The sequence below is a fragment of the Ascaphus truei genome, chromosome 15, assembly GCF_040206685.1.
Source record: "Ascaphus truei isolate aAscTru1 chromosome 15, aAscTru1.hap1, whole genome shotgun sequence".
Classification (NCBI taxonomy): domain Eukaryota; kingdom Metazoa; phylum Chordata; class Amphibia; order Anura; family Ascaphidae; genus Ascaphus; species Ascaphus truei.
The window spans coordinates 23,695,052-23,707,308 of NC_134497.1; the positions used below are offsets into that span (position 1 = coordinate 23,695,052).

The following is a 12,257-nucleotide window of genomic DNA, read 5'->3' on the forward strand; positions in this document are numbered from 1 at the left end:
AGAAATAGAAAAAATTAACAGAAACAGGGATATATACCCTTAACCTGATTCGAACTCTAAAATCTGATTTACATAGATGGGCTCCCCAGAGAATATCCTGGATAGGTAGGATACATAGCATCAAAATGAACTTACTCCCCGTATCCTATACCTATTCCAAACTCTACCAGTACCACTCAGAGAGAAGGATCTACTCTCACTTCAATCTGAGATCTCTAATTTTATTTGGGGAGGGAAAAACAGAGAGTTAACAAACTGAATATGAAAAGACCTGTACTAGCCGGTGGCCTAGCCGTACCCTGTCTGTTAGCATACTATAAAGCAGCTCAATTAAGCCAAATTGACCAATGGCAATCCAACCCACATTTGAAAATATGGGTGGAGCTTGAAGGTGCTGCCTGTTCCCCATTGGAATTTAGCAGCTTGATTTGGTTACCCAAAACAGCGCGAAAACAGACATCCCGCTCTCCTCAATGACCAACTCATTATCAATCTGGGAGGCGACTAGGGCGAGACATTCCCTCACAACAAGACATACTATGATGGCCCCCCTATGGAATAATCTCGAGTTTGCCCCAGGCCTAATAGGAAGTAATATCTCAATTTGGAAACAGAAAGGTTACAGACGAATTAGGGATCTGGAGGGTTACAATAGAAAGCTCAAAACATTCGACCACATCAGGCTAGAAAAAGATATATGATGATGAGACACGCAATGCCTATCGCTCTCCAAACTATTCTAATTAAAATGTAGTGATCTCATGGTGCATAGGGTAAGATTAGCATGAACACAAAAATCCAAGTGGGGTAGAGACCCCCAATTGGACAAGAAACCCAAAGTTGCACTCTATGAGGTTAAAACACTTAATGGGACTAGACAATATATCCCAGGCTGATAGCCAAAGTGCTACACGACGCAAAACAAAAAAGGATTTATTGCATACATATGGGAACAATATCAGAGAGTGTGGGGTATGAATAAGGGTGTGTTTAAAAATATGGTAGATGGTGACCAGAATAGAGAATGTTCTCTCTCACATACCAGGTATAATTCACATATACTGCTGCGGCACAGTTTATTCGAGCATTTGCCCGTTCTGTGCCGCAGCAGTAGCCTGGCGCGCGCCCGAGTGTGACGGGCGCACGCCGAAGCAGCGGAAGAGCGCCCTCCGATCGGGGCGCTCTCCCTACCGCTGCCGGGTCCGCCGGGTCCCCCGGAACCCCCTGCCGCTGTCCCGCGATTGCGGGACACCAGGGCTCCCTCGGGGAGCCCCTGGACACGCGTGCAGGGGGCGCACGCTCCCGATGACGCGTGACCGCGCGTCTATGACGCGCGGCACGCCGAGGGGCGGCCACTAGCAAGCCGGGAGATTTCCCGGCTTGCGGTACCGACCACACTTCAATAAAGTGTGTCGGTAGTGTAGGGAAAGCCACTGCCAAAAGCTTTTAGGACATATCCCATCAGGGGGTACCTGGTAGTGGGCAATGAGGAATGCTTGGCCAAGGTCCTGACACAGTAGGTGATAGAGGATTCTACCAACAACAAGAGATACTAAACACAAAGTAACGATTCAGGTGTAAGGTAATGTATCTCTGGTTAATCAAAAGCACTTGAAAAAATGTAACATCTGCGGGATAATGTAACATGCATCAATGGGTGTAGTGTGTCATAACACTAGTATAGAGCAGAGTATTGCTATTTTAGCGTATATATACCTGTATACCCATTATCCCCTGAATAGAGTTGTTTCCCATTAATCAGACCGCAGACATAGTAATTCAAACTGTGCATATATAGGTCATGTCGAACGATGGCATAAGGCATGAAAAGTGGGTAAGTAGAGATCAATATAAGATACTACCCGATCTGCCGAGTTGGTGCTAGTTTCCACGGTACACCGGAGCTCCTAGCATTGCTGGTCACCACTACCGATGTCAGAAGAATGACGTCATGTAAAACCGAGGGGCCGTTTCGCGTAGGAAGATACGCTTCGTCAGGGCAGGAGTGGTAGGAAACCTACTCCACGGGATCCTTATATACCCATTTCCATAATGAGAAACAGACAGGTCCCTGATAGTTAACTCTTTGTGAGCTCCCTATTGAGGGAATCTCTATTCCATGCGATCCTCACGGAGAGGTAACAATATGGTTAAATGTTTGGCTGTTTAGCTGCACTATTGAGGAATTGCAGATAGCTGTCAATTATACCTATGGTATTATACCTAAAAATGCCACTCAGGAGAGGAAAAACTCCAAGGGAGAAACCTCCAAGAGACCATGGGAATGCAGAAACCTATCTCTTTTAGGTATCTCGTTTGATAATCATAGATGATCATATGGGTGGTTGACGAGTACCAAGACTATTGGTATTTCTCGCTCTCTTTGTGGGAGACATATACATAACGGTCGAGCTAGAAGCAGAAACAGCTTTCTTTGGCAAAAATAGAGCTGATTACACTTTTAGCCATCTAGATTAATTCATACACCCAGAGTAATAAACTTGCGATTATCCTAATTCCGTAAAGAATTTCATTCTCAATACACCTAGCCAATTTCCAAGGCCAAAGGTAAAATCAAACTCTTTCGGTTCCTCTTGCATTCTAGATTGAATCTCTGCTAGAGTATCTATATCATGGTGTATGCTTTTTTTTGATTGGGTGTCAATATAAGCACAGAATTCTTTACCCACTAATTTACAAACCCCTCCTTTTGCTGCCATCAGATAACCCAATGCCATACAATTTTGCAAAACTACTGTTCTTATCTATTGCTGAGCCTTAAAAATAGCATCTTTTAGTATCTATATTGACTACTAAAAAATCTCATTTCGCATATATATCATACATTCCTAAAAGGGTATTAGACCTCCCGCTACTCTCTTAACTGAGCTATTTTAAATAATTAATGCCTTTCAATTTCATATTCTTTGCTTAGGTAGGATGAACATTATTTAAATTCTATTTCTGAGCATACACTGGCGACACACTTTATTCGAGCTCGGCTAGTCCCACGAATTCGGGTATACCCGGGTGTATTGAGGTTTGTGACTGTTTTCTGCCCGAGTGCATTGAGTTATTTTCCAGGCAGGGATTGAAGCATTTTATTCCCACTGGCTGCAATACTGCACAGTATATATATATACTGCATTACAATTCATGAATTTATGCCATCTGGTAGACACGCGAAGCATTGCAGCCTATTAAATCCTAATCATTATCATTTAACAGATCAGCCGCCCATCAGCCAGGCATGAACCCAGGCTGGGAAGGCAAATGCAACGGGGCTTGTCAGAGGTGAGGAGCGGCGCATTCCAGGTATCTGCCAGGTACATACTGGGTATTTGCTCGAATAAAGTGTGTCGGTGCAGTAAGTGGGGGTTGGTGTGGGTTAATATTTCCTAGGAGCGACTGCCCAACAAATACATCTTACATACTACATTTACTCAGAATATCGGAACAGACAAAATGGCTGCCGTAGTAAAAATGGTTGTTTTGGTTGACACACGCCCTTGGGTGACCTCCCCACCTTCCTCATATCCAATCTTCTCAGCCCCCTCTTATCCTTTAGACACAGTCTTTTTAAAGAACAGTTAACCATATCATAGTCCTGCCGGACTAAAAAAATAGTCCCATAGTGCATAACTTGATTCCTTTCTGGCCATTGTATCGGCCCAGTTGATTTCTTTTTTTCGGTCTCTTCTTCTGGGGGACTGCTGACATCTTCATCACCAAAAAGAGACATAGCATCGGTGAGGGGGTTGCAACGCACTTCTGGACCAAAGTTTTGCTGTTCATAACACAGAGAGTAATGAGTAGGACAGACACACATACAAAACCATCCATTAGCTTTGCTCCCAGCGAAATAATCTAACCACCAAGTCCCAACAAATCCCAACCCTCATCTCTACCTTCAAACACTGGAACCACTTTTCCCAAATAACATAACCTGGTCTAGTTGCAGGATAATACTTTATCTATCCTTCTATCACAGAGTCAATAATTTCCCTAGGGCAAACTTGTATTTCTACTCCCTTCATAACCAATTTCTTATATATATAGTTCTACAAATATCTTATAGCATCTTGTCTTTTTCCAAGGGGTTAAATATAACTCTCATGTTCCTGGGGTGCAACTTATTGGGTATGGATAGTACATTGGGATATATTGCACATAAGATGTGGGCTTCGTTTACCAGGATTCCATTATATAACAAAATATTCTTGTTACTACCCTATTGTTTTCATGTGGACACGACTTATATAAACCTAATAGCATAAACATTGTAATTAAAATAATAAAACCTGTAAAAAGAAAGGTTATTAAAATGTTCAAAGTTCATATGTTGAGATCCGAATTCTCTTCCTATGAACTTTTCTCCTTTTTTTAGTTAGTGCCTGGTTTTCTTATGAACCAAAACACCAACTGAGAACGGCTGTGTCTTTAGGCCTTCCTTCCTGTGTTGAGGTTTAATTTGAAGCGACTGTGGGTGCACTTGTGTAACATGGATCCAGGAAAAATACTCTGACTGGGTAGAATCTGGAATAGGCCTCTCCACTTTAGATGAAAAGCGCTTTTCCGTCACCTTTATCTTCATCTTATTGGAAGGACTGCACCTGGACATTAGACACTCAGACAATTGCATTAGTTTCACACAATAGATGCTGATTAAAATCATCTGTTTAGAGCATAATCATACAACATTAAATCTACAAGGTACCTAGGGTGACCATTGGTCTTCCCATGAGAGAAAATTATTTCTGATTGTCACATTAGGCCAGGCCAAATACACCTTTATATTTAAGGGATCATTCACAAGGCAAAACAGGCAGAAAAACAAATGGTGGTTTATTCGGATAAGACCTTGAAAACACACAAACACAAGAAACAGAGAATATACTTTGGGGGACCTTATACTTATTAGGAAACTAACTTGGGGAGATTTGGGCTTTAAATCCAGAAGTCTGGGGGACACAGGGAAGCCCTGGTGTAATTCACCCTGCGCACCGTCAAATCATGCCTGCTTGCTGGGGAAAATTAAGTGACTACTTAATGGAATTATATTTCCACCCAAATATCCCCCTAAAACTGACACACAAGAAATTTCACAGTTCTGCTAAGGGACTATGACATAGGAAATAACAGGGTCAGTTCAGTTTCAGGCCATCCATATCTGAGCTGGGGCATTGGAATGCTTATTTACATGTAATTCACATGCTAATCCACATGCTAATTCACCAACCTGGGTTTAAATCACAGGACAAACACAATGCATGGCAGGTTTAAAACACATAAAACCAATATGTAGACACAAGAGCTTGCACTCCACCCTTTGCACCTATCATGTGGGGTTCTAAAACCTTCTCTTCTTTAAGACACCAGCTAAGAATACCTTGCTGGCAGGCAAGACAGGCCAAAATCTCCCCCCCTTTTTTTTTATGTGCCAGGAGACTCTGCTCTGTAGCTATTTCTCATAAGGGGCCACCCATACAAGGCAATCCATTTATAAGCTTGTACAGGCAGCTGCAGGCCCATGAGGCAAAGGGAATATACACTGGCGACACACTTTATTCGAGCTTGGCTAGTACCACGAATTCGGGTATACCCGGGTGTATTGAGGTTTGTGACTGTTTTCTGCCCGAGTGCATTGAGTTATTTTCCAAGCAGGGATTGAAGCATTTTATTCCCGCTGGCTGCAATACTGCACAGTATATATATATATACTGCATTACAATTCATGAATTTATGCCATCTGGTAGACACGCAAAGCATTGCAGCCTATTAAATCCTAATCATTATCATTTAACAGATCAGCCGCCCATCAGCCAGGCATGAACCCAGGCTGGGAAGGCAAACGCAACGGGGCTTGTTAGAGGTGAGGAGTGGCGCATTCCAGGTATCTGCCAGGTACATACCGGGTATTTGCTCGAATAAAGTGTGTCGGTGCAGTACAGAGAATGTATTAACTAGCCCACTGGGCTTACATAGTTAACCCTACATTCACAGTTCCTAGCTTATACCCATATGGGGGTAAAAAAGGGAAAAATTACAGGCAACATAGTAAGGTACAATATTATACCCAAGAGTTGACACTCTCAGCCCTTGCCATACGGTTTCAAGGGCAGCCAGCAATAATAACAGCAATAACACCCTCCTTTTGTTCACATTTATTACATGTGAACAATATCACATAAAGGATAACAGCATTTAAAGCATAACCTTAATGGAATTGGTTGATGTATAGCAAAACTAACCTGAAAACTTTGGGTATAAAATTTACATTAAAAATCTCAAAAGAACCCTACTGAATATAAATATAATCTGCTATAGTCTTCTGACAGAAACTTTTAGAACACAAAATAGCATCTGGTTTGCTGAAAGAACAACCTGTAGCATAAAAAAACTTATAGACACATTTGAGAGAAAAAGATGGTTAAAAATGATAAAATATTTGATCAACTTTGCAGAAAAATAATTCCATATAGAACCCTCTAGTATACTGGCAGACCTACGGTCCGTTTTCCTTGTCCGTTGCTTTACTGCTATTTCAGGGTCTGCACACTTATACGTACCTCAGCACTAGAGTTTTTGTGCTGATTACATTGGACTAGTGGTTACTTTATCCACTTGTTCCCACTGCAAGACACTAGTTTAGGGATTCTATGCAGTTCATCAGTGATCCAGAACATTACATTGTGTTCATACTATAGGATCTGAGCGTTTAATATTTGTTTTAATCCTCATTATTTTACACGGATATTAAAGATTTAAGTTTTAATCACTTCATTAGCCCCCCACCAGGTGTTTAGAGTGCTCATTCTAGGTTACTGTTCTCTGTTCATTTGAACTCTATATTAATCAATTTACAACTGTTTCCATTTCAAGCCATATAACAAGCTCAAATAACTCTCTGGGCTTCCTGCCAAAACCTTGTAACAGAAAAAATGGTTAATTACTGGTTACTGCAATACAATTTGGGACAGCTTGAAATATGCAGCTCTTCACACAGCCCGACAATGTTACTGGTATTCAAAAATTAAAACTGGATCTTTGTTAAACAGAAAATTATAGGCTTAACATATACTTTTAGATAGTTTAGTTACTGGTTATACACAAAAAGAGCACAGAGCGCAGACACAAAACAAACAGAATTTTACGCTTCTTTCACACATTCAACCAGTTTTTTTAAATAGAAATAACAGACACATATTTGCTCACCTATTCTAATAAATAGGAAAACAAAACAGTTTGATCCTGCAGACTAAATTAATAAAGATATCCTTTTTGTTCCTTCATATCATAATTAACTTTTTTAAACTAATTTTAAAATGCTGAGCTTCTAGTTAGCTTTGTGTCTAGAATATATTTCGCATTATTTTATATAACATATTCACCTGATTTTATCTGTGGAGATTTAGAGGAAAAGAATTGTAATTCTGGTAAAGGAAATAAATAGCCTGGCCAGTACGATAAACATCCTTATTATTCCAGTGACTGGACTGTTTACAAAAATAATTAATCCCTTCTTTATTCTTTTTCTCCACAGATACCCAAAACTTTCCCCTGCCCAGTGTAAATTAGTTTATATTATTGTGGGGGTGTACACCTTTTAAAAATTAGATTTCAACATGAGCAATTAATTATATTCTTAAATTAGAAGCATTTGCAAGTCCCTGAATAGTAATTTTGTATACATACAATGAACCGGTATTCTTATTATTCAATGCAAATAACACTTTCATATGGATAGAATTCACTCAGATTCTTACAAGCACACACACAGGGATTACTCAATCAATCAACCTTTTTACCATATCCATACTTAAAAATAAAACATTCTGAGGGAAAAAGAAATGGGGGGAGAGAAAAAACGTTTGATAAAGGACTGTCTAAGTCCGAAACGTGTTGGTGTGTTTTTTAACCTTCTATTTGATTCATTAAATAGCTTTTTATTGGGAACGTGCTCCTGCTGGTTTTATTGCTGCATATAGCACTGGATATAGTGCTTCATTTTTTCTCTCCCCCCATTTCTGCATGAAGATTACCTACAAACGGAGGCCCATTCAACCCTGGGACACTGGAAACATTGGACTTGCTGCTTATGGTGGATAAAGATTCCCAAGTGAGTTTATTCCAGGTTGTCCATATTTTGATTTTGTCTGTTAGCAAAGGATGTTTTATCTACTGGTCACCGGCAGGTGTTATTGAAATGATCCTTACCGCCTTGTCATGTGGGATTATTTTCAACCGGGCTGCATCTTTTGGAACATTTAAGTATATTAGCAATATAGGGTTGTCTTCCATATATATCTACAATTCTTTGCTACTACGGATTTGTCTTGAGAGCACCACACATTTTTTTCCTGAGGGAAAAAGAAACCTATACCTGTTATACTCTTGTTTTCCACTTTTCAATTCAGACGGGAAAATATTATTAATTTCAATTTAATATATACTCATACTCAGTTAATGTTGCACAAATAATTTGGGTTTGCATGTTTTCATTTTTCCTAAGAGCCCTGCTGCCATTCATGATTTTGGAACATTCCTATGCCTGTGTAAAAATAGCTGGAGGAAAAAAGGTGGGGGCTACTTGCAGCTGCTTATGCAGGCAAGTGAGAGAGAAAGACAGCTGATTTTGACATATTTGGATACAAAACCCTTTATTTTCCTTATTAATATAATTTGGAGTTATCTTATTTCCCCAACATTCTCCGTTTGTTCAACACAACTTCTTACCTAACTTGATGGGGACAGATTGTCAAAAGGAAAATCCCTGTTTTGTTGCTGTGCCTGAGTGTTAATTGAGGGACCTGTTCATCCCAGTGCCACATTGCATTCATCCCATGAACAGTCCCTTTCAGAGGTCTAGAGGCTGTTCAGTCAGGTTCTTACTGAAGTCGTAAAAACTTCATAGTTGAAGATTGCCTCAGTGCCTGTGACCCAGAAAGGGTTAAGGGGCTCAAGGGGTTTGGGAATGGAGACACTGGGGTAAATGGGGCAACATATGGAGGTAATTGTCCCAATATCATATGGGCAGGAGATAGAAATACATTTTTTTTAAATGGTAACAAAAATTCAGTTCGCAACATTTTCCATCTATAAGCGTAATTTTAACTCATACTACAGTACATTTCTTCATATACTTATAATCCCATAAACAACTTATAAAGGAATTTTATCTTAACAACATACAATAAGGTTAGTCTCATCATTGTTAATATCATCTTAACCTAAACAATTATTAGCTTATCCTAAATTTCCATCATATTTGAGACCATATACCGTTCGTTTTACTTAAACAACTCTTTGTTATATAACAATAGGGACTTCAACCCTTTGTTATATAAATCAGGGACTCAAAACCCTCAATTAAACAATAGGGACTCTCACCGTTTGTTACATAAATCAGGGACTCACCCTCGATTAAACAATAGGGACTCTCACCCTTTGTTACATAAATCAGGGACTTACCCTCGATTAAACAATAGGGACTCACCCTTTGTTACATAAATCAGGGACTTACCCTCGATTAAACAATAGGGACTCTCACCCTTTGTTCTTTTGCCCTTATAAATTTAGGTTACTTAGTTTCGCAGAGGAAAAGGTGAGAAACAAATAAAAAGAATCTTTACTCACCCCTTTTCCTGTGCGAAATTCCACTTCTGTCACCAAAACTGTTAGATCTCTACAGATCAGGTCATCTTTAGGGCAAGCAAAACACACAAAACACACACACATACACACACGACAAGGATATGCTTTTGTCTCAAATATCATGGTAGACGGCCCAGAGCTGTAAGAATTCAGAGGAGACTATGGTTGAGTTCTTACAACTAACTTTAATGGTTCACAAAGCAGTTTTTTATACATAAGGCAGGGACAAAAATACCATTGTCATCTGTTACAAATATGGATGCACATCTAAATTTACATGTAACCTTTACATAATGCCTTTTCTGTAAATCTTAAAACATTTAACTGCTGAGCAAGAGATATACAATGGTGTCTTATAAGGCAGTCCTGTCCCCTGGTAGTCTTGCTTTAACAGCATATGACAAGCTCAAAACAGCTGCTTTCAAAGCTATTTACAATAGTCTCTGAGAAATAGCAAGCCCAGCATCTACTGTTGTTTAACCTTATCAATCCCTGAGGGGAACAGAGCTGACAGGAGACAGTTTTAACCTTACAGTGACCCATCAATTTTTACCATGCCCTGCACATGAAGCCGCTGAGGAATAATCAAACATCGCTGAATCAAATGTATCAATGTTCTTTTATGCAGACGCTACAATTGCCCCAGTTTTTAATTAACATAGTACAGTATGTGTAAAAAGAAACGTACAGTATTTAGGAGTAGGCAAAAGGGAACGCTTTTTAGGGGACTGTAACTTTGGTAAAACCTACCCCCAACAGAAGGTTACAAATATTTCCATGAAAAACTTCATCAACATGATTAAAAATATATTGTTTTACATTTTTATTATATTTTGAAGATATGCTTTTTTTTTTTTTTTTTTTCAAAATTTTTTATTAGGCATTTAGATAATTCACAGTATGCATGAAACAAACGATAATACAGCCTAATACAGATTTTCTCCTTTTGTTGGTTAGAGAAATGTGGGGAGCGCGAGTATGGAAACAGAGAGTAAGAGTGGGAATAGGAAGGGGAGGGTGGGTGGGGGGGGGGGAGATACCCATTGCTTCCCGTATCCTCAGTCTATTTTCATTGGTGCCCCTGACCTGATTTTCCTTTCTCTCTCTCTATTTTTTTTTCTTTTTTTTTTTCTCCCATATGTGGATTAGTGGCGTAGAGGTGCCATATGGGATAGCCACGGATCCCATATTTTGTTAAAGGAGTCAGTGGATCTTTTCAAGAAGGCAGATAGTTTCTCCATATTCATCACCTCTTGCACCCTATTTTTTACCGTTTGTTTTGAGGGGGGAGACACCTTCTTCCAGGCGGCTGCCACCGCACATCTAGCCGCTGTAAGAATGAGGGAGATTAATTTACTTGTTGGTCGGTCCAAATTTTCTAAGGGCCTGGCCAACAGGTAGGTCAACGGGTCAATAGGGATTTTGAGGTCTGTGACCTCCTCTATTAATTTTTGTATTGTTCCCCAATATTTTTGAATTTCCGGACATGTCCACCAAATATGGGCCATGTCCCCCTTCTGACCGCAACCTCTCCAGCATAAATCGGACGCCTGGGGGTAAATTTGATTTATTCTAACTGGGGTAAGATACCAGCGAAACAGTATTTTATATATGTTTTCTTTGATTGTGGTACATATGGAAGTTCCTGAGGCATTTTCCCAAATTCTTTCCCAATCCTCTCGGTCTATAACTATTTCCAATTCTGCTGCCCAATGCAGCATATAGTCATGTGTAGGGGCTTCTATGGCCCTTTCCAATTCACCGTAGATTTGTGTTATAAGACCTTTCTGGTGGCCTGTTTCTCTACAGAGCCGCTCGAAACTGGTGAGAGGGGGAAATTTCAACGTTGGGGATAAAGTTTGAATAAAATGCCGAATTTGTAGATACTTGAAGACATCCAATCTTGCTATTTCATATTTGGTTTTTAGGTGTTGATAACTCAGGAACTCCTCAAAGCTCAGGAGGTCAGCAACCGCTCTAATATTTTTTGTTTTAAATTGGTCCCATTGTCTGGGCTCACAGCCAGGGGGGAATTTCGGATTTTTATAAATTGGTATGAGTTGGGATTGAGGTGTGGTGAGCTTAAATTTAAATTTGCATTTTGTCCAAATCTCCCATGTGTGTCTCATTGGGCCTAACTTAAATTTACTGTTCTGCATGTCTTCCCTGCTCAGGGACCAAAGGCAAGCCGGCAGTGAAGGCGTCCCGGCATAGTATGATTCTATATCTAGCCAACAGTATTGGTTTGGGTTGGCATTCCAAACTACTACCTGTCGCAATTGGGCGGCTTGGTAGTATTTTGTGATGTCTGGAACACCAAGTCCTCCTCTCCCCCTTGATGCCAAAAGAACTGTCCTGGTGATTCTGGGTTTCTTACCCTGCCAAATAAAGTGGAAGATTAGTTTTTGAATGTTCTTTAATTCTGAGCCAGGGATGTGGACCGGGAGAGTCTGAAAATAATATAATAATCTAGGGAGTATGTTCATTTTAACTGATATCATCCTCCCGATCCATGATATCTGATATCCTCCCCATTTCTCTAGATCTTGTTTGATTTTCCGGAACAGAGTCGGATAATTTTGTTGATATAGGGATTGGTAGTT

General features: G+C 39.9%; 1 protein-coding gene across 1 annotated transcript in view; it reads right to left on the reverse strand.

Moving 5' to 3' along the window:
* Window positions 1-12,257, reverse strand: part of LOC142466673 (uncharacterized) — an 83,562-nt gene that overhangs the window by 53,705 nt on the left and 17,600 nt on the right. The gene's annotated exons all lie outside the window — the stretch shown is intronic.